This window comes from Channa argus, chromosome 21 (genome assembly GCF_033026475.1).
Source record: "Channa argus isolate prfri chromosome 21, Channa argus male v1.0, whole genome shotgun sequence".
Taxonomy (NCBI): Eukaryota; Metazoa; Chordata; class Actinopteri; order Anabantiformes; family Channidae; genus Channa; species Channa argus.
Genome location: NC_090217.1, coordinates 13,461,932 through 13,487,963, shown reverse-complemented (window position 1 = coordinate 13,487,963; position 26,032 = coordinate 13,461,932). Strand labels below are relative to the sequence as shown.

Genomic DNA, 26,032 nt, shown 5'->3' with positions numbered 1-26,032 from the left:
AATGTGTCTAATGATCCTCTGACCAAATGTTCATCTACCCATCAATCGATCTGTGTGCTATTGAGAATGTAAAGTTGATGCCACACGGTGTTAACATTTGGAAAGAGCTGGTGCTTGTGATTGATGCCTTTGTTTTACCTGTGGTTGCTACAGTGGTTTCCTCTGATTTTCTGGTAGTTGGAGACTGTTTCATTAGGCTAGTGGAGCTGGTATACTAGGTCAGCAGAGAGTGTCACATTGCTTATGCAAGTACAACTGTACTCAAATCAGCAGATCTCGCATAGTTATTAGTAATAATTGTTTTCAAATACCATCGCTTCCTATTGCAACTTACTTTCTCCAGGTAGGGTCCCATTTCTTTCTCTTCATCTCTTCTGTTCCATAAAACTTTTTAACTAAACAAAGGATTTGCAGGTAACCTGCACCCCCTAACAACAAGTTACATCACACAGTGTGATGCAGCTTCACATTCTCTATTGCTGTCTATAATGTTTTTGAAAAAACTTAATGAATTGTTGTTAAGACGATACCGTGGAGGCAAACTGTACTTACATTATCATTGTGCATAAATGTAGTTTAACAATTTGTAAATCTTATTACTAATTGATCACATAGTTATAAATCAGTGACAGCCTTACCTAACAAAAATATAAAAATCTACGAAACTAGTTGGCCGACAGATGATGAATCCTCATGATCAAGTTCCTGCTTTTCAGTTGTGGGCATTTGCTACAAATCCCATTCAAAAAAATTTGGGACACTGGGTACAATGTAAAATAAAATGCAATGTTTTAGGAGAATTATGTTTTCTTTTGCATTTTACATGTTGTGCTCACATTTGATATAAGGTATTGCTTCTAGGAAATAAAATAATCAGAAAAGAATATTAATTCTACATTATATTTTTAAAAAGCAGCCGATAAGTAGTGAAGCCTCCACAGCTATGGTGCCTAACTGTTTGGGATAGAAACAACAAAGACCTGAAGATGGAACCGTCTGTATTTATTTTTCTTATTTGCAGAAATTCACTACCCCCATCCACAGGGCATTAGTTTGATGAAGATGAAAACAAAACAAACTGAGTGCAGTTGTTATCTCAGTCACCAGACTTCTACCCATGTGAACATGCATTGCTGTGTGTGTGTGTGTGTGTGTGTGTGTGTGTGTGTGTAATCAACAAAGCAAAAAAATAATGGATTTTCTTCCTAATCTTGTCCTCTTGCATACACACCAGCTATCTCCCATAGACATACACAGACACAGGTGCATTTAGCAGTTTTGCAGGCTAAGGCCAAGCATGTCACATCGTCAAATTGCCTTTGACTAGGACACTAAACCTCACTTCCTCCTACACTTATCAGGCTGGATAAAAGTCTTACTGAAAACAAAGCAACAAATATATAGTTTTTAGAAGTGGTCTAATATCTCAGCCTTCCAGACTGTCTTTTTTTTTGTACTAAGGTGCACTGAAGTTCCTTTAGTAATCCAACACTCTTTCACAAGTCTGTCCTATTGATTTACATTTCAGGCATTAAACTGTCCGTTATCAAGAGGGACTTGCAAAAATGGGCAAATCAATTTCAAATCCTTATTTTAGAAACCCAAGTGCTCATTTTACACCACTCTTGTGTTTATCTTTAACAAAAATGAAACTGGTCTTTTTTGTAATATTTGTGAATGATGAAGGATTCTACCGCATAGTCATTTCAGCCAATGTGCTGGTGAAAATACAGAGGAGGATTAAATGACAAATCAACAGAACAAACCTCTGAGGGCTTGTATTAGGACACTTGATATTGTTGGTGCATTTAATTTATTAGCTACTTGCATAAGAAAATTAACAGTTTGTTCTGTTAAACATCAAACCCCCTGACTTATTTCATCCATCCATCCAATATCTGTAACGGCTTATCCTATTTAGGGTTAGGAGGGGGCTGGAGCGTATCCCATCTGTAGGGCTTATAATGCAAGTGGTGGGGTAGACCTTGGTCATAAGTCTAACACAGCGAGACCTACAGACAACCATTCACACTCACTGAGTACTGCTACAAGTACTAAACTGCTTTTCTTTTAGTATGAGTTGCTGAACAGTAAAATCCTTATCAATCCATTGCAATCAAGAAAATCAAGCAAGAAAATAAATTTTGCACGCGTTCTCATGCCAAAGACAATTTGGCGGCAACCATTTTGTAATAAATGGTGCAACTTTCGCTGAAAATAACGGGAAAAAAAGACAAGACAACAAGGTGTGTGTGTGTGTGTATGTGTATATGTATATATGTGTCAAGCAATTCTTTCAATCTTACCCATGTTCTTCAGATCCACTGTTAATACAAAACTGCTGATTAATGCAGCCATATGTGTGTAAGTTGTTTCAGCCAAATCACTAAAAGTAAATCAATCAAGTTTACTTTGTCTTTATCTTGTTGTGGATTTTATGTGGAGTGACTTTCACCTTTTTCCGTTTGATGCAGACACACAAGATCTGTTTTTGTTTTATACCAGAGAAAATTGGAAAGCCTGAAGCTACCCAAATATGAAATGCAGAATCAAATCAAACTCCCTTTGTATTTTCAGCAGTGAGTGAGCAGTCCTATAATCATACTTCTCTTGGTTATTTCTTTTTCTTTTTTTGTTTTCTTTCTTTTTTTTTGGACACCACCACTTAGAGGCATTTTTCTAGACGTATGCAGGGAGACAGCAGAGTTTAGGTGGGCTTGAGCATTTTCATGCAGACAATAACTGTCCTTTTGTTTCCCTCATTGCTAAACCATTGTTGCTATGGTTTCAGCCCTGACTTGTGTTTTAAAATATATGCCAGTGAATATTGCAGCAAAGCTCTTTTGCCTGCGATTAGCCAACATATCTTGTTTATAGCTGGATCCATCTTGCACAAAATAGATGTTCTTGTTCTCGCTGTCTGGTACTTATTGTTTATGAGACGTCGTGGTTAAAATGATCAAATTCAGGACATTGCAAATGGGAGTACACATGTGCAAAGGTGGGCAAGCACGTGCGCAACACACACAGTGTATTACTGCTGGCTCCAGAGGCTGAATGAGAAGATGAATACACAACTGAAGCAAAAAATACTGAGCTCTTCTTTTTGTCCTATCACAGCGTACAGTACAGAAAAGTATAGTACAGTACAGATCCACTATAGAATCTGCTATAGTTCACATCAGTATTTCCATTTAAATACCCTAAGGGGCTGTCAGCCCTGTTCCCAGTGGACAATTGGATGGGTTGTCATAGGAACATACACTGTTGAATGTGGTCTGTGTGTGAAAGAGGCAGTGTAAAGGGGAGAATGTTAAGCACTCGATAGAGTAAGTGAGACACTTCATAGTTAAATATAACTTTTTTTTTTTCTTCTCCCTCCTCAAAGCGATCAATATCCCATTTGTGGGTTTTAGGGCCTGTGTGTTCCCCAGGCTTTGTGCTTCTCTGCCCCACACTGCATCAATAAATTACATTTGGTTTCTGTGTCCAATTGCTCTCAAAGTTTTGGAACCCATAACAGAGGATTTCTCTATTTTGTTTTTTTATTTATTTATTTATTTATTTTGTGCTCCTATGGCATCAGTGCTTACTCGATTAATTTCACTTGTTAAAATTTAATGCTGACACTTTCTTTCATCAGTTTTAATATTAGATGGCTGAATATGATGTATTTAGTAATGCACCAGTTCACTTAGCACACCCATGTGAGCCATGAGGAGAGATTTCTTTAACGACAGATATGCAGTTTGCAAAAAAAAGTAGAGCCTGTGTAATACATAAATACATGTCAACTCTCAGCTTTTACATCGGTTGTTTTAAACTCTGTGCACTCTATCAGCTGTCAGGACGGCTTACATTTTCAGTTTAAGGAAATTACCAAATTAGACGACATTGCGGTGCAACTTCAAAATTACAGCAGTGAATAGACCTGCTTTTATGTTCTTCTTGCAGACACCAGTGCACGCCTATCGGAGGGTAAATAATATCCCTTTCCACAGCACATAAAAGCGCATCTACGCAGGGGGTAACTGGGTGAGCCAGAGCAGCCGAATTGTCGCATCATGCAGCAAAAGTGAGAGCGGATCGCACAGCGGTAGACTGAGTGGGCAACAAATAAATAGTTAGCTCTGTTCAAGGGTAAAGTGTGTGTGATTGGCGGTTTGTAGTGTTCACACCGCAGAATGGGCTAATGGACTGCAGCCAGCTAGAGTTTCTGAAACTTTCATAGAACGATATATACAGTACATGTACTGTTCTATGTATGATTACCATGCGCAGCACCATTAAGGTCCAACAGTGCTTTATTTTATTCTGCGCTGCTCATTTCATCTTCTAATAGCTTGGCAGACCGAAGGCACCACTTTGAAAACTATCTTTGCAAGTGCCTTGAATATATATATTTCATGTATTCATTTCGGACCTGACAAATACCCACATGTCATAAGTCCCCCTCTAGGCTGTTTCCCTGTCTCTCTCAATTTCAGCAGCAACAGTGAAGATGTATCAGATAAAATTTGGATCAGGCGGTGTATCTATTTCCACCGTGGCCATCGCGAGCAACCAGACCGCCTCCCTGACACCAGACAAACACCAGCCCTCCCTGCCAAACGCCTCCCTATCCTTGATTACCAAAAAGATGCAGTGTTGAGCCCAGCCTATTATTTCCAATTTCTCCTGGAGAAAGTTAATCTAATGAGCATTATCGGCAGCTAATGGGAATTATAATTAGTCAGATGCAGCAGATTATCTGCGCATAATTAGCTGTGTCTGTCAGCTCCAATTAGCATGACAGGAATTAGGAGACTTTAGAGTTGGTAGTAGGGGAGGAGGAGAGAGTGAGAGAGAGAGTAGAGGAGGGCAAGGAGATGAAGAGATAGAAGAGGTGGGGGATAGAAAAGGGGGACATGAGAACAGAGGGAGGAGGGGAGGTGTGGGTGGTAGAAAGTGGCAGGTTTTGGCTCTGAGCTCAGCCTCGTGCTGAGAGGGGATGTACGTAGAAAGTAGGACGAGCACAAATGATTTTTGGCATGCACGAAGAAATTGTGCTGATGTGTTTCAGGCAGAGACTAAGGTGAGGTTGGGAGGAGATGTGCCACATGGCAGAGTGTCCTAAGGGCATAGGCAGACCAAGATGAAATTGCTAGCAGCAGCAAAGGTCGACAGTTGCATCGCCTCTCCTCACTTTTGTCTGGGCCAAAAGAGCTTGGACTGAGAATATACTAACAATTAACAAAGCACCATTTTCAAACCGGTTTTGCTCAACCCAGATGGTTTACAGCTACTATTGATTAAAAATATACCGGATAGGAAGTGTAAACAGCACTACAGCCTTTGGTCTTTTCTCATGCACTGGTTCACTAAGATGAGCAGTCTTTTTCACCAGTGAGATCTCCGCCAATTCACAATGCAGAATTGGCTTAAAAGTTCCTGACAGGGGTCCAACTAGTGCTTATGGAGTAGCACGCTGCAAAACTGGCCCGACATGAACTCACCAATGGCCCCGCAGCTGAATGTCAGGTCGTTCTATCATTGCGCTTACATTTAGGGAAACATTTGAGATCCTTTTGATATTTTCATGGCTAGCATATATCCATCAGCAATCATGAATGCTATTGATGTATGCAGAGTGCCCCTAATCAAACATCAAATACTTACACCTAGCTTGTACTTTGTTTAGTTTTTCAGTTTTATGTAAGCACTCTGTTTCTGTTATTTTGATAAATTCTTCTCACACAATTAATAGGGCATTGCTGTATAAGAGCAGATATACTTGAGGTTAAATGTAATAAATACAAAGTTCTATAAATCTGAAGCGAACTGCAGAGGAGGCTGATAACTCTCTGTGGGTTTGTCACTACGAGACAAACACTTTCCACAGAACATATAATCATCAGAGCCATCGTTGACTCACAGTAAAATTATTAATTAGAGCAGTTTTAAGTTGTCCTCTGACAGAAAAAAACACTTTTCTGGTACCTGTTCCATCAACAAATACCAAGAAACAAGCTTATGACACCTGTGATATTACATTCTGCGAAGTTTTAAAGAGAACACAAATTCGCCTCGTGTTCTCGCAGCTAAACAAACCACTTTGTAATGTTTTTAATCAGTCTCATATCATCAAACCAGCGCCACTGGAAGCCCACTGGGAACTGTTTCAGTGAACACGTACAGGAAGGTACACAAGCAGCTAAATAGCTTTTGATTGAGAAAACACTGTGTTACATTTGCATAGATTATCTCTGTGTATTTGACCAGGTTGTATGTGTCAGTAAAGCACAGTTAGTAAATAGCTGCAGTCAACAGTGGGAAGCGAGCAGCAGACTGGACCATATACCATCTCACTCAATGTATGTCAAACAATGCAAATGGTGGCACACAAACACAGTTAAGCTAACACGCCTAGCCTGTAAACAAACACGCCTGTACACATACTCACACAGACATGCTAGTGCACATAATGCATGCGAACACACAAGCTGCAACACAGGGGAAGTGTAGGGACAATAGATAATAGCAGTATAAAGTTAATTTCATAAAGCTTTAAGTATCTCTTTGTTTAGAGATTGAGATTATCGATCAAGCTCAGCTCATATTCGCCAACAGATGCATGTCTCTGGTGTGTGTGTGTGTGTCTGTGTGTTTGATGTGTATATAAATCTACACACATCATTCAATAAGTCAGCCCCACATGCTGGCACAGTTAAGCTGCATGAATTCATGTGCACACACACTTCTCCTATCACTGCTCAAGGCTACTTCCCTCCCCACCGACTGATGCAATGTCAGTGTGCTTCCTGTCGTCCCCAACTGGCTGTGTTGATGTCTTGCTCCTTTGACAGGCGCAATGAAACTGACAGCATGATTTGTACTCCAGCACAAACATGACTGGCAACATAAATCCCCATGACATGACTAGGAAACGCCTGGGAATCCCTGTGACTGTGTTATACATATTTAGGTTGCACTGCAGAACAATACGTAGCGGGTGAGCTGTTCAGTATCTCACTCAAGAGCACTTTGTTTAGTGTTGATGATGATTGTCACTTCACGGATTTTCCAGTGTGAGAGAGTTTCCTGGTACTTGCATGAAATTTCTGTACGTCTGTGTGTCAGAAATGTTGCATAGTTGAGCTTTGATCATGTGTTCAACGTTGGAGTAGTAGATGTTATGTAAGCCTAAAAGTGGATTTTGATATATACTTTTCATAAGACTGTTCTTTCAGTGTATCAGTGCGTTTAGTTACGTTTACATTTATAGTATAACTGACAGGTTCCAGCCGCTCTATGTTTCAGCCATTCAGCCATTATAGCTCTATTTAGTGGCTCTCTAGTTTTTGGTTATTCCAACCAATCGTGTATAATTTTAGGTAACTATTTTAGCCATTACTTTAATTTCTTATAGCTCTTTATTTATTGCTTTGACCTATTTTAGCAATTTGTACATTATTAATGGCTATTTTAATGTGTCCGTAACTATTGCAACATTTTGTCCAGTTTTAGCCATTAAGCAATTTATTTATGAATATTCATGTATTTCAGTTGTCAAACCATTACTTTACACTATGATTTTATTTGAGAGAGCATGAAAAGTTATTACAATCAGCATGTTATACAACCCACTTCTGTGAACTCATTTAAAGCTATGTCCTGTGTAGCTTGACTATCACAGCTGGTACCTGCCTAGTTACTGTAGCAGTAAATGTCCTGAAAAGCAAATCAAACCAACGAGTGATCCTATTTGTGTTTACTTTCTTCCTAAATTTTTTGCAAATTTTTAAGCATTTTAAATAATATTTTTAATTTCTCCTTTTTCCAAATAAGCTAATACTCAAATCTTTCCACATGCCAACTTGCAGCTACCCGATTGGCTATTCCCTGGGGTACCACTTGATGGATATGACTAGTTTAAAAGGGCTTTTTGCAATTAACAAAACACTGAAAGTCTTCTGGCAGTGCAAAATAAAGAGACAAGTGTGGAGGGAAATCAAAGTAGGTAGTAATTGTCCACTGCTGTTGCTCCAAGTAGTTTTTAATGTTTAAAATAAATAAATAAAGTCTTAATAATAAGCTCAAATCATGCGCAACAGAGAATCTTAAATATATAAAAGATATCCATATTTGTTTTTTCATAATATAGATTTAAGAAATTACAGCTCATGAGGTTAAATATTGTTAGAAGAGAACTTTTATCACTAGTCACAACGTTTGGGCATTTTGATTGGTAGGCAGCAGAGGTTCACTGCAAATCGATTGGTACCTGGAAGACCGGGCATGGTTCAAGCTGCACTGAGCCTCCCGGAGTCGAGTGTGTGTCTTCTGGGCAAAATCTGTGGATTAAGGGAGGCCTGAACTTGAAACAGGAAAGGACAGAGCAGTCAATAACACACTGATTAATGATAATGGCATGCAAGCCAGGGGGATAATCTTTCTAAGCTCTTTTTATCTAAGGACCGATTGACTGAAAACATGGAGGACGGAAAGAAAATGCACACAACCCCAAGCAAACCGGGGGCTTCCAAACAGGGAAAATATTTATCTATGTCTTCAGTTCTTATAGGCAATCTTAGAAATGTATCTTTTGTTATAGCAGGACATGCTAATCAGTCAACTTTAAACATGACTCAGACTATGATGAAATTATTTGTGAACCCTCTATATTTTAAGGTAGATCATTTTTTCCTTGGCAGAATATCAAAACAAAAGCTTTTATTACCTTTTATTCCATTGTATTTCCTCAGAACTGTCTGGATATGAATAAATGCATTCATGCAGTGCCACTTCAGGTTGGCATCTATTTTGATAACCTTCAATATTTTACTACGCAAAATGTCCATATTATTCCGCAATTGCCTCATTTATCTGCACAACAATCAGTGCAATTTTCTGTCACCTTGCTACAAAATGTGATCGTAATAGCCTCTCTTATTATAATAACAAATTCCCTCCTCCCATTTTATCCTGTTATGAAATGCTTATTGACAGGGATGAAATGGAAATGATGGTTTATCCTAACCTCTTTCCGTCAATCTGGCCCATCTGAGACATTCTGAGAAATTTAAGAGGCACTGATCCTTGTGCTCAGGCCTCATCCACTTGCCAATAGATTTGCTACAACTGCTGGCTAATTTATGCAGTCTCATGGATGCAATTATTCTCTGTGTCCACAGTCGTGAAGTAGCGCTGGGACGCTGACAGTCTCTAGATGGATTGGATGCCGTTTCTACTGTTTATCTGTGGAGCTTGTCATCAGTCTGAGGTTTGGAGATGGATGCTCCGCTCCCGCCTTGGTCAGAGAGGCCTGCTGAGCTTTTTGAACTTGGGCCCTATGGGCAGTGTAACCTTCCATCTTTTCTTCTAAACCATTTCTTCATTTTCTGCCATTTTCTTCGCTGTTCTCAGATCTTACTGAGAACTGAGGTAGTTGGTCCCCCTTATCGTTTTCATTTGGCCTAACTAGAATTCTGTTTTATTTTTCCCCCATATCTTCTTTTCTTCTTCCCCCTCTCTCCATCCTCCTCCACTTCCTTACAATCAAGGGCCAAGCACCGTCTTTCTTGGCCCTGTGCATCCAATTCGATTGGCCCAATAGTTTATTCACTTCACCCAGACACAAAAGACATCAAGCTGACCGATCAGCGGGCAGGAGCCAGGGCACGGCTGATCAATGAGCCTTGAGCAGACAGGAGGGAGGAGACAGAATGGATGGAAGGAGGCGAGGGAGGAGAAGGTAGGAGGGAGCGCTGGACAGGTAGGCTGACTGACGCACAATCAGAGGGCCAATCGATGGGAACTTTTGCTGAGCTCAGATAAGAGGGTGCAGCTCGTTCAGGACACACAATCAAATCCTCACTTGTAGTCCAGATTTCAACACTGCAAAAAAATACAGCTGGTGGAACAGCAAGACAGCTCTGATTCTTTTAGTTATTTAGCCACTGTCTCTTCCTATAAACCCTGTATTCTGTGAAACAGGTGTACAAGATCTGGTGATATGAGTAATGAAGTGCTCTCCTCACGAGAACATTTTTGCACTTTTGAGCTCACTGTTTTGGTTCACAACTCTCTTACTGTCACCGACTCAAATTAATTCCATTGTTCTGTGTTAGTTTAATGTGAAAGTAGGCAGTTGTTTGCTACAAAATATTTATAAAAACATATTATGTTTTATTATTTACAGGTTTTTCTGCTGCCCCCAGATGGTCCAAAAAATGTATTACTTACTTTAAGATTAAGAGCTAGACAGAGTTACGTAACAAATGTTAATAATATGTATGGTAGAGTCTTATGGTCTATGTACATAAGGCGCAAAAAGCACATGAAAGAGACATTTACAGAGTAAAGGGAGAAAGAACGAGTCCACTCCCTCCACACGCTGTCCTCATAGCGCAATGGGGTCATGAGCACAATCTCACTTTTTTTTTTCAATCACTGGGGCTTTAACCTTTACTCTCTCTGATGCCCTGTCACTCATGAGTGCAGACACACACACACACACACACACACAGAGAGAGGCATGCTGAGAGCTGATGGAGGAATTGTGTTGTGACTGTGAGAACGTTGTACAGTGTTTTTATTTATTTATTTTTTCTCACCCCAAGACGCCTGTGGAAGTAGGTCCTCAGCAGCGGCGCCGTCTTGCATCTGATATTCTTTTGTTTAGTACGTTTATGCACTGAAGTCCAGAGGTGGCATGCGAGAATAGGTACAGTACCTTTACATGTATTCTGTAGAATAACTCGTCATAGCCAGATCAAGATTTGAAGACATTTACTTTTAAGATAAAGCTTTTACTCTTTAAAATTGTATAAGTGACCCTCTCCTGTTTGCGTTTTCTGTCAAAACATTGGTTGGTTGCCCACCTTTCACAGTAAAGACAGGCTGTAATGAATGAAAGTGCCGGATTCAACTTTATGCTGTCCCAGCATATCTGGACGGTTTCCCAGGGAAGTGTGTGCTTGTCCACCTCCACTGTGTGGTGAAATCTTGACAGAACTTGGATGGAAAGTGGCTCCAGGCCCAGTCGGTAAGAGGCACAGTGCGTCGAGAGACTTGCAAACTGATCGATAGTGAGCTAATTGGAAAATAGCAGCAGGAAATGTGATAATGTGGCTGTTTGCTCTGGTTTGGCTGCACTACCCCCCCCCCCCCCCCCCCCCCCCCTTTTTTTTTCTCCACTCTTTGGGGTCTAGTCAGACTTCTTCAATCTAGTGGGTCTTTAATAGGGCCGAAACCACTGGTCGACACGAATGAACATCACAGCTCCTCTGAGTTGCACGTATTGATAAATACATGGATGAGATGAAACGACAGAAAGCGATGCTGTTAAGATCATGTTTGACATTTCAATACCTGTTTGACGGATCAAGTTGCATCCACCAAAATGAAATGTAGGGAATGCTGCAAGAGCTTACAGAGAGAAAAAGCAATCAAACTGGCAGATTGAGAAGCTGAAAGGCAGGTGGGAAAAGGCCATGGCCAAGTATGCAGAGGCCACAGAAACATGAAGAACTATATAAGACAGAACCAAAAATGGATGATGACTGGCAAAAATGAAAAATGTGCATGAGGGAGATCTTGAGCAAAAAAGCACTTCTGTTTGCATACTGTATAAGAAGAGGAGTAAAAGGTGTCTAGGAGAAGAAAACTGAAGAAACAGAATTCCTTGTAAAGTTTAAATTTGGAGTAAAGGGAGAAGCAGAGACTTGTCAGCTCAATTGCTTTGTCTTTGTTTTACTCTCGCAGTCAAACTTGTGCAAGGAGAAAATCTGCTTTGCACCTTTATCGCCCACTCATTGCTAAAGGTGTGACAGCAAAACTTGTTTATTTGTGGAATCACTGGTGTGCTCTTGGTCACTCGCTGGCACAAAGTGAAGCTGAACACTCTCAGAAGTGTGTACACATGCTTTATTGGTTTCTGGGAAGATGCTGTGGGGTTGCACTGTATGCTTAATGTACTGTACTTGGATTTAGGCTCTTTTCTCGATGATCAGTACGGTCAAGATTGTTTGTTGATGGTACAATTGGTCAAAGTTCTCACAAATCCTTCACTCCCATCGGAGAATTAATTAAACATTGAGATTCCTTTGGAATCAATTTATGATGGTGGACATTTGCCTTTCCATAGGTAATAAGTGTATTTAGAAACTTGTGAGAAGAGGTTGAATGTAGCATGTTAGAGTTGGGATGATGATAAAACAGAAGGACTTTAGAGATCACACTGCAGTCTGTGAGGGAGAGGGGATTAAAAAAAAGAAGAGGGTCTCTTGTCCCGTTTTAGACTCAGGGGATCTATTCATGTCACCGGAATGCGTTGTACTGCCAGACATGACTGACAGTGATGGCCACTGTGGGCCTGCGATCCAGCTTTTTCCCCTGGCCAGACCTCTCCATCCCCGTGACAAGATGAGGAGACGTCGTGTCAGCTCAAGTGCGACAGTCTTCCTTTCACTCACTCACCCATTCACTCAATCAGCCTTGCAGTAGTTTGATCTACCTCTAGGTTTTTTTATGCTTGATGTTTTTTTTTTTTTTGATTCTGTGTTATTCTTTCCTTCAATCTCATTTTTCTGCTTCCTCTTTTGCTCTTTAACACCTCTCATCCTTATATCCTCCTATTCTGTAATTTTTCCTCTCCTGCAGAGCTTTTTCTTTGCTAAGAATGCACTTCTAAAGTGCTTAGCACAAAAATGGAGCAGGTGGTCAACACCAACCTGGCTTCCTAGGTTATAGACCGTCTTTTTGATAAGCCACCATTAGTCTGCAACAAAGGTACTGTTTTTGGACATGCTTCAGAGAAGTATGGGATACCCCATGGAGTGAAGATGTCACCTTTACTGTTCGTTGGTTACATGTTGGATTCCGGATTTAACTCTGGGTCGCGACACATCAGATGGCACCTTTTTGTTTTTTGGAATGTGCTGTAAAAGCACTGCGCACATTTTTTCAGTACTGGAGAACAGTTTGATCAAGCAGTTCAAGATAAAAGCCTCTGTTTTCAGGAAGAGATGCTGGATGTTGTAAATGTAAAGCATGACCTAGCATTTCCACAACAGTCAAGACTTGTGGAAACATGAATGTTTCCTTTACATGCAACAACTTTGATATTATCTACAACATTAGTTTTACTTAGCTGATGTTCTACGGAGGCAGCACACATTTGGTGTGTTCGAAAATAACTAGTTTGTGTCACTTTTTGTTTGTCCACACGTGTTGGGAAAAGTGTTTCAAATGACCACATCTGGAATGAAAAGCCTTCCTTCACAGCTTTCTCCTGACCGCATCATACTCCTCCTTCATCTCCCTTCAAGACTGTGTTTTGTGTGTCTAAAGAGCGGGTTATGATAGACAAGAACTCAAACATACGACGCCATCTGACCTTGTCTGAAGACAAATCTGTTGTAATGAAGACATTTTTTAGACAGTCTCTCCTGAAAGGCATTCATGGTGCTGCGTTCTGTTATGCACTATAAAGTGACAGAAGTGACAGCTTAGTAAAGAATGAAAAGAGTGTGGAGGGAGAAGTTCACACCCTCTGCCTACTTTCTCACCTCAGCACAGCTTGCCAGGCACGGTGCAGAATGGGTGCGATTGGCAGATTGTTTGTTTGTTTTGAAAATAGTTACCCCGATTTTACCATTAAAAAGAACTAAAGAGAGGTGGTTTCCAAAGCTATTCCATTTAACAAGAAATTATAATAGGCTTCACTTCCCCCTTAGAAAATTGTGGAAGTAGTAAGTTAATAATATCAATTGCCTCTAATTATGGCCAGTATCTGTCAGTCAGCAGTTTGCATTCGTTTATTTATCTGTGTCGTATGCTAGTGATGTGTACAGAAAATGACAAGGGGAAAAGAGAGAAGAGTTTTGGCCTACAGAATAAGGGCTTGCACTAGGAACAGATAGTACCACCATGGCCATATTATATAATAAAATACTCCAACGTTGCAGCCCTGTGTGTGTATGTATATATTTATGTATTTATTTATTACCTACTTCATTATAACAGCAATTATTTATTTTGCTATTTAGAGTTCTTCGAAATAGTAATGATACTGTTTGCAATGTCCTGGTTTTCTTCATAACATGGTCATACAATGTGATCTGACCTTCACCAAAGTCCTAAATATCAATAAACAGTTTTCTAAACTTATAGTACCCAAGCATTCATACTATTTCCTGTCCTAAACATACTCATTAAATATAAAGTAATGGTGGGAAAAGTAGCAACACTAGGCTTCTGATGTTTGTGACTGTTTTATTGGCTCACAAATATTGTGTTTAATATTTGTGACCACTGTGAAGTTTTATTTATCCAGACCAAAACAGTGCCATTCATTTTTCTTAGGACTATATATAGTGCTATATATATTAGTTTCTGTGAAAAATTTATGCCATTTCTTTGTTTTTTATATTGTTTTGTTTTTGACGAAGACACAAAGGGACAACTTTTAGTTTCTTCCTTGAACTTCAACATGGTACATCTACCTTCAGTGTACAAGCTGCCAGCTTCAGCTGGGAGTGTGTCAGACTACCTTTGCATTTCTGTGTCGTCACATGAGGATAATGTATGTAGTGTAAAAAATACAAATGTCAATCAGTTCAAAATGATTTATTTGGAAAACTATTTAACAGAATAGCAGCAAATGTGAAAATCAGGAACTCTCAGCTACCAATGATATATATTTTATAAGCTCTTAATCTTCTTTTGATAGTGAAAAAAAATATCTACTATTAATTTCAAATCTAAATGTTTAAAACACTTTCTGCATTCAAGTATTATCTTGTAGCTCATGTTGAAATGTTTTCATTTACCAATCCCACAACTTAAGAAAGTTCCTGACAGTTTTCCATCAGTGAAAAGTCCATTAAGCACTGCGTTTCCCTTTTTCTTTTACCTTTTTTAATCACAGTGGAGCCCTTATCAAGTGGGCTGCACCTTAAAAGCAGTCCCCCTTTTCTTCTTTGACTATCACAGCTTCAACACCATCATTTATTTTGCTGTGAAGACAAGCCAATCTTGTTTTGTGTGTGTGTTCCCCTCCTCAAAAGCTGCCTGGCTTACCTGTATCTTCAGCTTCATCAACCTTCTGATGAAACCCATACTGGCCCTTCTGCTGATAAGGTAAACCAGGCAACAAGATATATCCATCACTCACCTACTTAACGCGCACACAGAGCCAAAAGTACACATGCACTTACCTGTGAGTGTGTGTTTGAGACCGTGGATTTGTGGAGGGGGGGGTTATGCTATAACAAGATTAGGATTAGAAATGAATGAAATAACACCCTGTGCTGCCACCCAAGTAATCAAACGGCCTCAAACAAAAGAGCAGTTCATTTAGTGCCACTAATTCCTGCTTGGTGGCTTCACAGCATTGCAGTCTCATTATTCTATTAACCCCCACATCTCTTATTCCAACCACACACACACAAACTGCACAAAAACTCATAAATTGCATTGTGGGACTGCTGCCAAAGTGGAGCCTGAGTTCAGCCGGGTAGTTAATCATCTCCTATAGCATGTAATTTGTGTAAACAGTGTTTTTTTGTGCACCAAGAGAGCGTGCCCCCCCCCCCTCTCTAGGCTCTAGTTAGCTGTGATGTGGCGGCATGGGGAAAGTACTTCATGTGCGAGAGGGGCAAAGGTCACAAGGTGTTCATAATTTACTCCCTGTGCCAAATAAAAGCTGAAGCACGGAAAGTTGCCACCTTGGAATCGGTTGTCTTGACAATGCTCTGGGGAGTAGGAGTGGTGCGAAGCGTGAATATGAAATGAGAGACAGTATTTACGCTGTGGAGATGAAAGTTGATGCTTATGTGGGCAGGTGTCTGTGCATTGTGTTGCTCGTTTGTGCATGCGTTGTTGCATCACTTACAATCTGTCCATCTGATCTTACAAACTGTAGAAATCAACAGACCATTTTTTTAAACCATTGTTTTATCTCAACAAGACCATGTTTACCCTGCCGAGACCTTTGAATGATGTAATTTCTTTTGCATCTCTTGGTTGGTTTCCACGGTCACTGTGTACACAAGGTCATTTAGTTTCTGATCAATAGCTTGTATTGAGCTCACACTCTTCACACCACCCCCTGTTTGTGAAATGGCTGTTAAATCGATGGGAACAAATGAAATTAAGCTTCTGGGTGACTCTGAGAAGCAAATGATCTTCCTGTGATTAATAACACACTGTAAACGCATCTGTGCTGGGCATATCACATCAGACTGTATTTCCTTGCCTTGTCTTGTTTCCTCGGGGTACGAATAAGAGAATAAAGCTGTTGTAATGGTGTTTATCTGGGGAAGCACCATTTGGTAGAAGGCTGAAACAAGAACAAATGGTTTTGTTTGCACTGATGTGTTACTTCCAGAGACTATGTTTATGAAGTTTGTGGAGAGAGAGTACCAAGAATCAGACCATAGATTCATATATTTCTTAAAGATGTAGGATGCTGAATCTTTTATTGTAATTTATGTTTTATTAATACATATAGGAATACATACACTAAATTGATTAGCTTAGTGGTTTTGAGTGTCACAGGGGTTTGTTAGATTGTTGAGATTGTAAAGCCTGTGTTTAAGGGAGTTTGTGTTGGATAATTCAAACGAGTGCTAGAGACACAACTGTTAAAGCTTGAATATGTAGCCTGACTGGAAACACTCCACTCTGCTCCACCAAACCCTCACTCTCAGTGCTCTGCTATACTCCCAATTGCTCTACCCATCGTTTAGGGTAATAAACATTTATCACATTTAAGTTCTCAGGTTGGTTAGAAGTATTAGTTCCCCCTAAAAAAACATTTCGATTGCGAGTATCTCTGAACTGCTGGTAGTGCTGTTTGATGGGTCTTGTTGTAAACTGAGTAATAATAAGCTATAACAATTTCTCACCAACTGTGTAATATCTTATCTGTTTTCAGACATGAACTACGCAACCTTGATCTTTCTAGTCATTACTTTGTAGGGCTGTATGTGAGAACGTAAATGTTGAAATCAGTTTCCCTGGACACTAAACAAACTTGAACCTGCAAGCTACTTAGTGCCTAGTGTAATGTCTGATTCACCAGGTCATTGTACGTAAAATTTACAGTTGGTGAGCAGGCTGGTGGATGATATTTCATCTCGTGACTGGTGTGAAAGTGAAAGAATGTAAACATCCGAGGGTAATTAAGGGTCATGACTGGGAGTATTATTATGTGTGTTATAGTATTAAGACATGAACATGGCCATAGCTTGCAACAAATATGATCAGATGAGATCAGTATGTGGTCGAAAAATTTCTGATTTCCTTGAACTGGATGAGTAATTAAATATACCTGCTTATCTCCGGGGTTGATGAAGCAGAATTTGAAGTGTTCGTAAAGGTTTTGAAGGCCTTGGTCTGGGAAGACAAGAAAAAGTCCAGCATGGAGAAGGCACCAGCATACAATATGTGGATGTCTCTTTTTATCATAGCATCAAATCGATGCATATTTAACTCCTCCCGGAGGAGCGTGCACGTTTCCAAAAGCTCCCATTGCAGAAAATGTAAATACTTGACAGAGATCGAAGATTAGGGCATGCAGGACACAAACCCCTAAAACTTCAATGCTCAATATAAACTTTTCATAAACTACATTTTCCCCCCCTTGTCTTTTTAAAAAAATTATCACTTCATTAAAATCATAATGGACTGCATGTAATTTCACAAGCTATTGATTCTGCCAGTGGTTGCCAAGAGAAATGGCAGGGCCTGTTGTTTTGGTCCCGTGGAGGCTGAGGGCCACAGTGCTGCTTTGTTTTGCTTTGCTTTTCTGTCTTACATACTGTAGGACCTCTCTTTCCACAGCTGGACAAATGCATTGTACCTTTTTATTCATAAGTGCTACACTAACTTTGATCTGGCTTTGGATTTGCAGCATGTATTAAAAGAGGGGAGAGGTGCAGCCAAAGTTCGAAGTTGTCCTACTGGCCAGATACACTAACTGCTCCCTGTGCCTCTTTTCTATTCCCTCCAGTTCCTCCAGTCCTGCTGTGCTTTCAATTATGCATGAGCGTCATAACCAGTACAGTCAATTTGCTGTCCACAATCATGGTGAGCATTCCCACAGTTGTATGAGGAAGAGGGTTTCTTTAATATACAGAAGGAAAAAAATAAAACCCACATACATACTGCAGCATGTCATTTGGTTTTCTTTAACTAGTGACAGGACCAACTTTAATCTGGGGAATTTGAGTTAGTGAATATTCATTGCCATGCTAAGCCTAGCTCCCCTTAGTTACTGTTGCTATGGTCCTCACGTGTTACAATGTAGTACTTATGCAGGTTACCATTTCCATAAAGGCAGATTTAGTGCTTAAAATCCATGGCGGCTTTTAGAGAAAAAGGGCTAGATAGCAAGTAGAGATAATAGTGTTATAGGGATACTGTATTTTGGTAGGTCAACCCAGACATTAGCATCTCCTTGGTTCAACAAAAAGCCAATGGGCCAATGATGTTTAAAGCATAAATACAATCACCAGAAGTAAAAAGCTGTTGATCTTCAACATTATCACCACTAAAGTTCCAATTTTGTAACTTGATGGAACATGCAAAACTCTTCTGCAAAAGCCTCTCTTCTCACGGTGAGGTGATATACAGTCGTGGTTGTGAGTATAAACACAATGGATTAGTGAGTCTTTGTGTATGACAGCATGATATGTAATACTCCCATTAACCCCTGTAGTCTCATTGTCTCATTGTATAATGAAACAGCTATGTAAATGGGAAAGCTAGTCTTGAGGTAGGGGATTAGGGAAGCTTGGTTTTCGTTGGAGAATGCAGATTTCTTTGCCCCGTATACAGGTAACCAGGTTTCTAATTGGCTTTTTCAAACTGCGCATGTCTATAACAAAAGGCTGCAGACAGGAACACACAGCTGAGTGAGAGGCTGATTGTAAGGAGAGATCATAATGTGGGCCATATTGCTTCATTTTTAAAATAAAGTTTTTCTAATGTCCAACAAAAGTAACTAACATAAAGTGCCTCGTAGAAGTCTAGATAAGTCACTTTCCCCTGCGGATTTTTTAAACTTTTTTAACTTAGACAGTTCCTGCTGTGGATCAGCTGCGTAGCCCCCTTTTTTTTCCCTCTCTCCCTCTGTATTCTGCTGCGACATGAACACACACACACACACACACAAAGTCAGAAACCTTTTTCTGTCACTACACAGGTAAAATCTGTGCACCAGGCTTCCAAAATAAGTCTGAGGTAGAGGGAAAGTTAGTTTGCTCTTCTGCTGCATGTATACACGGATTTCTAATAACCAGCTTTCTTAAGTGTGTGTAAACACTGTTCCCTGATTACTTAAGGAAGATGATTTCTCTAAGTATCCCGGTTAACTGAAGTGCATGTAAACACACTGACAGACTTCCGGATGAAGGAAGCTGAAGTGCAAAAAAGCTTATTGATCTGCAGGTGTTAGGAGTGATATTCATGTTTGTTATTTATTTATTTGTAAAAAGTCTTACAAAAAGACTCAAATTGTTTGGATAGAGCATGCAAAAGAAAGCAATGTTGTAAAATGCCAAAAATAGATCAACTTTTTTTTTTTTTTTTCAAATTTTAGGTTCATAATAACGCTCCAGCAACGCAGCACTACATGTTGCTGCTACCCATAAATTATTTAGAAGGAAGCTGTGATGGGGTGCAAAATACAAATTATTGCCACAATCACTTTTAGTATATTGGATGCCCTCCTGTGCTGTGGTGGGCTCTGAAGAGAGAAATTGTTTCTTCTCAGCTCTTAGACTAAGCCCATTTATTAAGTTGTATTTATCATTCATAGTGACCTAGGTTAAGTATCCTGAGAATTATATTTAAGGCTGCAGGTCCCAGTTGGCAATTAAGTAACATTCATTACAGCAGACACACAGCCCTACAGGGGAAAAGGTAAGAGCCGTGGCAAAACACTGCAGCAAGCAGGGGAGAGAGAAATGGAGAAGAGGGGGAGAAAGTGTGAGATTGCTATAAAAAAAGGAAAAAAGGTGGGATACATGTAGGAGGGACTGAATGTGGGAAATGAAGCAGATTGGTGGTGTAGAAGAGGTGTGCACTGAGGAGAGAGAAGGTACCAAAATAAAGACAAATAAAACACTTAGAAGAATAAGTTGGATCACAACACTGTAAGTTGTTTTTGTTTACCAGTGTGAGACGGCTTCGCTACAGCATCACCTGATCGTGTGGTCTGTCTGCGCTGGCATTCTTCTCATAGAGAAATTTTTTTTAGACTGTCCCTAATTATAGGCGTATGATGGATGGACTGTTTAAAAAGCTTTTCTTTTTATATTTTAAACACACCTCAAGCAGTTAAACTCATTCATACTCTTATTCATGATGGGTATTGATTGCCCCTTGGTACTCTGGCATAAACAACCTTTAACTTTGTTGTCCTTCATGTTTTAAGGTGGTCTGACTTTAGTATTGAAAAATGTCTTGAATTCTTATCTATGGCTCCATTTTGTAAAGCAATGTTCTATGTGTGCTGTATGTGCTGACATAAACTCACACATTAAGATTCAGGGAGCATTCTGGATTGAATTTGTCACACTTTCTGAGCCTGGAGTCATGCTCATTATTTATCAAACAAGAACAGCAGCTTGGAAGAGCTTTCTTCCTGTCATCTGAGGTGCATTTAGCATGTTTTAGGAGTTGGAAGATTATTGAATGTGGGTGGTTTTAGTATCGCAACAAACGCATTCACACTTGTGGTGGTCCAAAGCCTCACTGCTGTGGCTGTATTTCCTTGTTTAGAACTAAGCAGAAATGGTAAGAACTTGTCTCCTCATTTGGCACATATTTGTAGATGCTGTAGTAGCTGTTTATATGCAATAGGAGCTGTATTGATTATATATTTTGAATTCATGTTTAATTTAATATTGCCATTCATTCAAGTATTGTTGGCCTTCAAGTTGGACACAAGGGACGTGAAAGTTATCCCACAACATTCCCCATTTACTCCTTTCTTCAAAAATAAAGTGAACAGCACCTTAGGTGGGAGGAGCAATTCATTTTACTCAGAATGAAATCAATAAAATTGAACTTCGTTTGGAAACTGAATTGCATTGTGTCTGGATTTGCACCAGTTCCACCCAAAAATAAACAACACATTCAAATGAAGAATAATCTTAATTCAATGTGAGCTGTTCATCTGTTCATTTTACACGTTTACTGAATTACTTGAATGCTTCATTGATCTTATTGGTAATAGGCCTGGGTGTATTCATAGAGCCTCCTTTGCAATAAAAAGACTTTTCTTTCAGAAGTTTTTGTTAATCCTACTTACTGAGCCTCCTCCCTTTGTGAAAAGAAAATGTAGTGATCACTGCATGTGTTATTAGGAGACACAGACACATCTAACCATATAGGTCAGGTATATGGCAGTATTCATGAACATCAGACTTTAAATACCTGTTTTTCATACCTTCAACCTCACCCCCCCCCTCCGTTTTTTTCTGTCTTTATCTCAGCTTCCTTCCAGCTTCTCCTTGCTATAATTATTCATTCATTCAGTGTCCTCATTGCATGAACATTGGCTAAGAGGTGCTGTAATGATTTTTTTGATAGAAGTCATTTTCCCCTCTAATCCAACAGAGCATATGCTAGGTCTCACTCTGGGTCTTTTCATATGGAGGCAGAAGAGGCTGTGCCTCTGGAGGCTTAGCATTCTTAATCGGAATCACTTTTTGCATTTTCTGTCGTCACTGTCAACACTGTATGCCCTCTCCACAAAATGCCACACAAAGCAGTCGGTGTCTGAGTCATCTGAGTCACATTTCAAAGCTCTTTTTTTAACCTTTGGGTTAATGCAGCTTAAAGTATTCTGCTGTTATTATTGTAATGTTAATAACAGACTCCACTTGTACTTTAGTAGGAAATCTGTCAGCTAACAAGCCTGACAGTCTACGGCCATCACAGTGGCTGTGTGAGGTTAAGGCAGTCGAAGGAAAACAGGACATTGACGTTGCCTCAGCTAGACCATTTTTTTGTGGGGGTGGGGGGTGGCCAGAAAGAAGCCAGTATAGATTTTGGGTTGGCCAACCGCCCACTTTGTTGTTGTTTTTTTGTTGTTTTTTGCCGATCACACTTACAAGAATTAATTGAACAACATTGTCATATGAGTTAAATGAATTAAAGAAACAATTTAATATAATAATAATAATAATACATTTATTAATTTGCCTAAATGTTGTGAGGAGTTGCTGCTGCTGTTGCATTATGGTAAGGGTTGGCCATAGAAACTTACCATGTTCAGTATTTAGATACTCAAATAGAACCCTTTCAAATCATTGTGCTGCTAGGGTAAATGTGGGGTCACCAAATTTATTACATGCAAATCTAACCAGTCGTTATTTAGGAGCTTCACTCAAAAATGCAAATGTCGGCGTCAGTGAGGGGTTTGAAGTCTAAAGTTCTTGTGAATTTCATTCTGGACCAATGTGATAAGAGTGCCTGATGTCTCCAGCATGGCTCAAAATAACACAACTTTGCATTTCATTCTTGTTTTGCTTACTGATTGTGTTGTTCAAAGATTGGTAGTTGTAAAACATATAACCATTTTCTTTTGGATCACTCTGGGTTTGAAGTTGCTAAAATGAGTGAGCACAATAACAGTGCTATAGCTGCATACTACTGTCCACACATTGGGATGACTGTGGCACAGGAAGGTAAAGCGGTTGTCCACCAATCTCACAGTTGTTGGTTCAATCAATCCCTGGCTCCTCCAGTCACATGTCGAAGTGTCCTTGAGCAAGATGCTGAACCCCAACTTAGTTGCTCCTGGTGAGCATTGGTCTGCTGCATAGCAGCTCCCCCACCGGTGTATGACTGTGTGTGTGATTGTGAGTGCGAATGGGTGAATAAGAAGCAGTTTAAAGTGCTTTGGGTGCCAATAGGTAGAAAAGCGCTATATAAGTGCAGAGCATTTACCATTTACATTGAAGATTGTCATCACTGATGCTTGGTTAATGCAGAAACTGCAAATCATATGTATTACATTTTTCTCATGTACTTGCATACAAGGCTGCCATAGCAGAGAAACCAGGTGCACTGTTTTACATTTTTAAATGGAAAGTTCATCCCTCCTACTGCCAGAAACATCCTATATTTTGGTTTACTTTTTTGCAGTGTTGATGGCAACTTGGAAGGTGTTGATGCTGCAGTTGTGTATTCAGCTCTCCAGGCTCAACAGGCCTACTCTGGATGCTGCCGCACATCACTTCAGGAATCTGATGAACTGTACCAACCTCAGATTAACCTCCAACCCCATCTTTCTTTTTCTGCAATCCCAGACCATCACTGAAGGTGAGACATGCACACACACGTTTGGCACATGGGAATTAGTTTACACACACACACACACACACACACACACACACACACACACTGTGAAGTGAAGATGCTTCATTGACAGGGTTATAGAGAGGTTTAAAATCCACCTGCCCTCCTCTGTCACACAGGCCCTCTTAAGTCTGAAGTTTAATAGACTCAGACATTTGGAGCTTTTGGAGCAGTAGCGAGGATAATATAGGATATTCATATTCACCTCTAATATTCTCAAATACAGATACAATAAAAAGATCTTTTCATTAATGCTATTTACTAATATGTAAAACAATCTTAAAGAAGCTTAAAAAATTCTAGTATTTAATTTTAAATTGAATAAATTCTAAGCATTAAAATCATCCCTCAACCATAATGAAATTTTAGCTTAACAGATAAATATTTATTAACTATTTTCAAATAATATTAGTTTTTAGTCTACGTTGGTGCATATTACTGGATCCTGAAAAACTCTTCAGTGTCTGCTGCAGTGTGGGATGGCTTATTCAAAGAAGCTTCTGGCCTGAATGACTAGATTTGATATGATATGATTGTGAATACACGTACAAACACAAATACATTTGTGCAAAACCTTTTAAAATAAGATTTTAAAATAATTGCAGCGATTAGGGCTTATTTTGAATTTTTTATTTTATTTTAAATACTGAATTCATTTTGACATATCTTTGATACTTTATTCAAAAGATCGTTCTCTAAATCCAGCCTCACATCTCTTCTTCGTCTCAATATTCAAAGCTACATACCTAGAATTTGCATTATTCATGACCACCTACTCAGATTGGCTTGGGTGTGGGCTTTGTCTATTAAATTTTACTTTTGACTGTAACATACATGTAAATAATAATTACTTGCTCAAAATTGCTCCCTCTCAGTGCGAGTTTCTAAAATTATTAAATTACTTTAAAGACCAAGGAGATCGCGTTTATTAATTTTATAGCACAGGAGGGCACCCACTACCATCACCCTAATCCACCCAAAGCAATTTTTCCCTTTTCCACTACTACGAGCCCTTTAAGATTAATAAAAATACCTCAGGCCTTTACTTTTAGTTACACCACACATGTCCTGTGAGAATGAAGATCAGTGAAGAATCAATGTTGGCAGGATTTCAGTCTCTGTTTTTTGTGTTAGCATAGATTAACTATTTTCCCTAAGGGGATAAAGAAAATATCACATACTTATTATTACATGCACTGCATCCAGATGGATGTATTCATTATTAGCTACTGTATATACTTAAATAAAAAACAGACGTAACCAAATTATTATTTCTGTAGTGTATTTCATACTAAGTCCGACACACTGGTATTTCATGATGCCTGTGTAAAATAATTATTAAGATTCTACCTCTCAGTAAAATAAAAACGTAACCTTCGATGAATAAAGTCTAAACATCAGCATTTTGGCATTGGAGTGGAGATGGCATCTTCAGATTTTACATTTTAGGGCAGTTATCAGTTTCTAAAATGGAAGTAGCTGAAAAATGCAGGCTAAACCGTTAATGCTCTACGCCAGTGCTGAGGCAGCAGCAACTAGCAGAAGTGCATTCAGGTTGAATGGGTTTATCAACTGAGGACCTGTTTCACTTGTTCTTATCAGTCCATAATATGCACAGCAACAGATGTAAATATGGCCATTTAATATTGCTATTTTTGTGCGTTACTGTACACACTTATAAATAATTGCACACTAGTTTGTTTACAATATACTTAGTTGCCAGGTTATTAAGTATATCTAGATAAGACTACTGCAGTCTAATTCCAGTTATATTTCTGCAAGAAATATTAACAACAGTGCTGCATATGTTTAGTTTTTGTCATAACTATTGTACAGAGGTGTTGATTCTACTGCGTTGTCATTGTGGACGTTCCATTTTATGAATCTGTTGAACTGTATTTCTTCATAATATTGTATAAGGCACTAAACATTTGGCAACTTTAGAAACTAAGTTAGAAATGAGAAATTTTCTGAGGAGAAAAAAAAACTAAAGTAATTATCTTGGGAAAACAAAAACTTCTCTTCACAACTTTAATTACCTCATACTTCTAACCATTCAAACAGCTTCTAGAAAAAAGTCAGACACACCATGAGTGCTTTTACATGGACTTATGTAACAAGGTTACAGTCTGCTTTGTCTGAAAAGCTGATTTCTTAACTGTCATGTAAACAGGAAAACTTGATTTCGAAATTAAGGAATTAGGGAAAACTGGTTTTCTCCAGGTAGATTTCTGTCGGAGAACGTTGTTTTCTCTGCCATGTATACACGTAACCAGGTTTCTTATTGGCGTTTTCCAACTGTGCATGTGCATGACAAAAGGCAACAGATAGGAGCACATAGCTGAGTAAACAGGGCGATGCTGTCTCATTTTGTAAAACAAAGTCTGCCTAAAGTTTGACATAAAATTTAACTAAAGTCACTTTCCCCTACAAATTTTATAATTCAGACAATTCCCCTTGTGGACCAGCTGTCTGTTTTCCTTTTTTTCCCTTTCTCTTCCCCTGTGCTGTCACTCTGCTGCGACGCGCGCGCGCACACACACACACACACACACACACACACACACACACACACACACACACACACACACACACACACACACACACACAAAAACTGAAAGTCAGTAAGCAATGTTTTCTGTCACTATATAGTTAAAATCTGTCCGCCAGGCTT

At 39.3% G+C, this 26,032-nt stretch overlaps 1 long non-coding RNA gene across 2 annotated transcripts in view; it reads left to right on the top strand.

Annotated features, from left to right (window-relative positions):
• The window catches only part of LOC137106594 (uncharacterized), a 224,861-nt gene that overhangs the window by 13,538 nt on the left and 185,291 nt on the right, over window positions 1-26,032 (top strand). For both annotated transcript variants that reach the window (XR_010911978.1, XR_010911979.1), the window contains exon 3: window positions 23,146-23,322. This is a non-coding gene — a long non-coding RNA (uncharacterized lncRNA). The remainder of the gene's footprint in view (window positions 1-23,145; window positions 23,323-26,032) is intronic.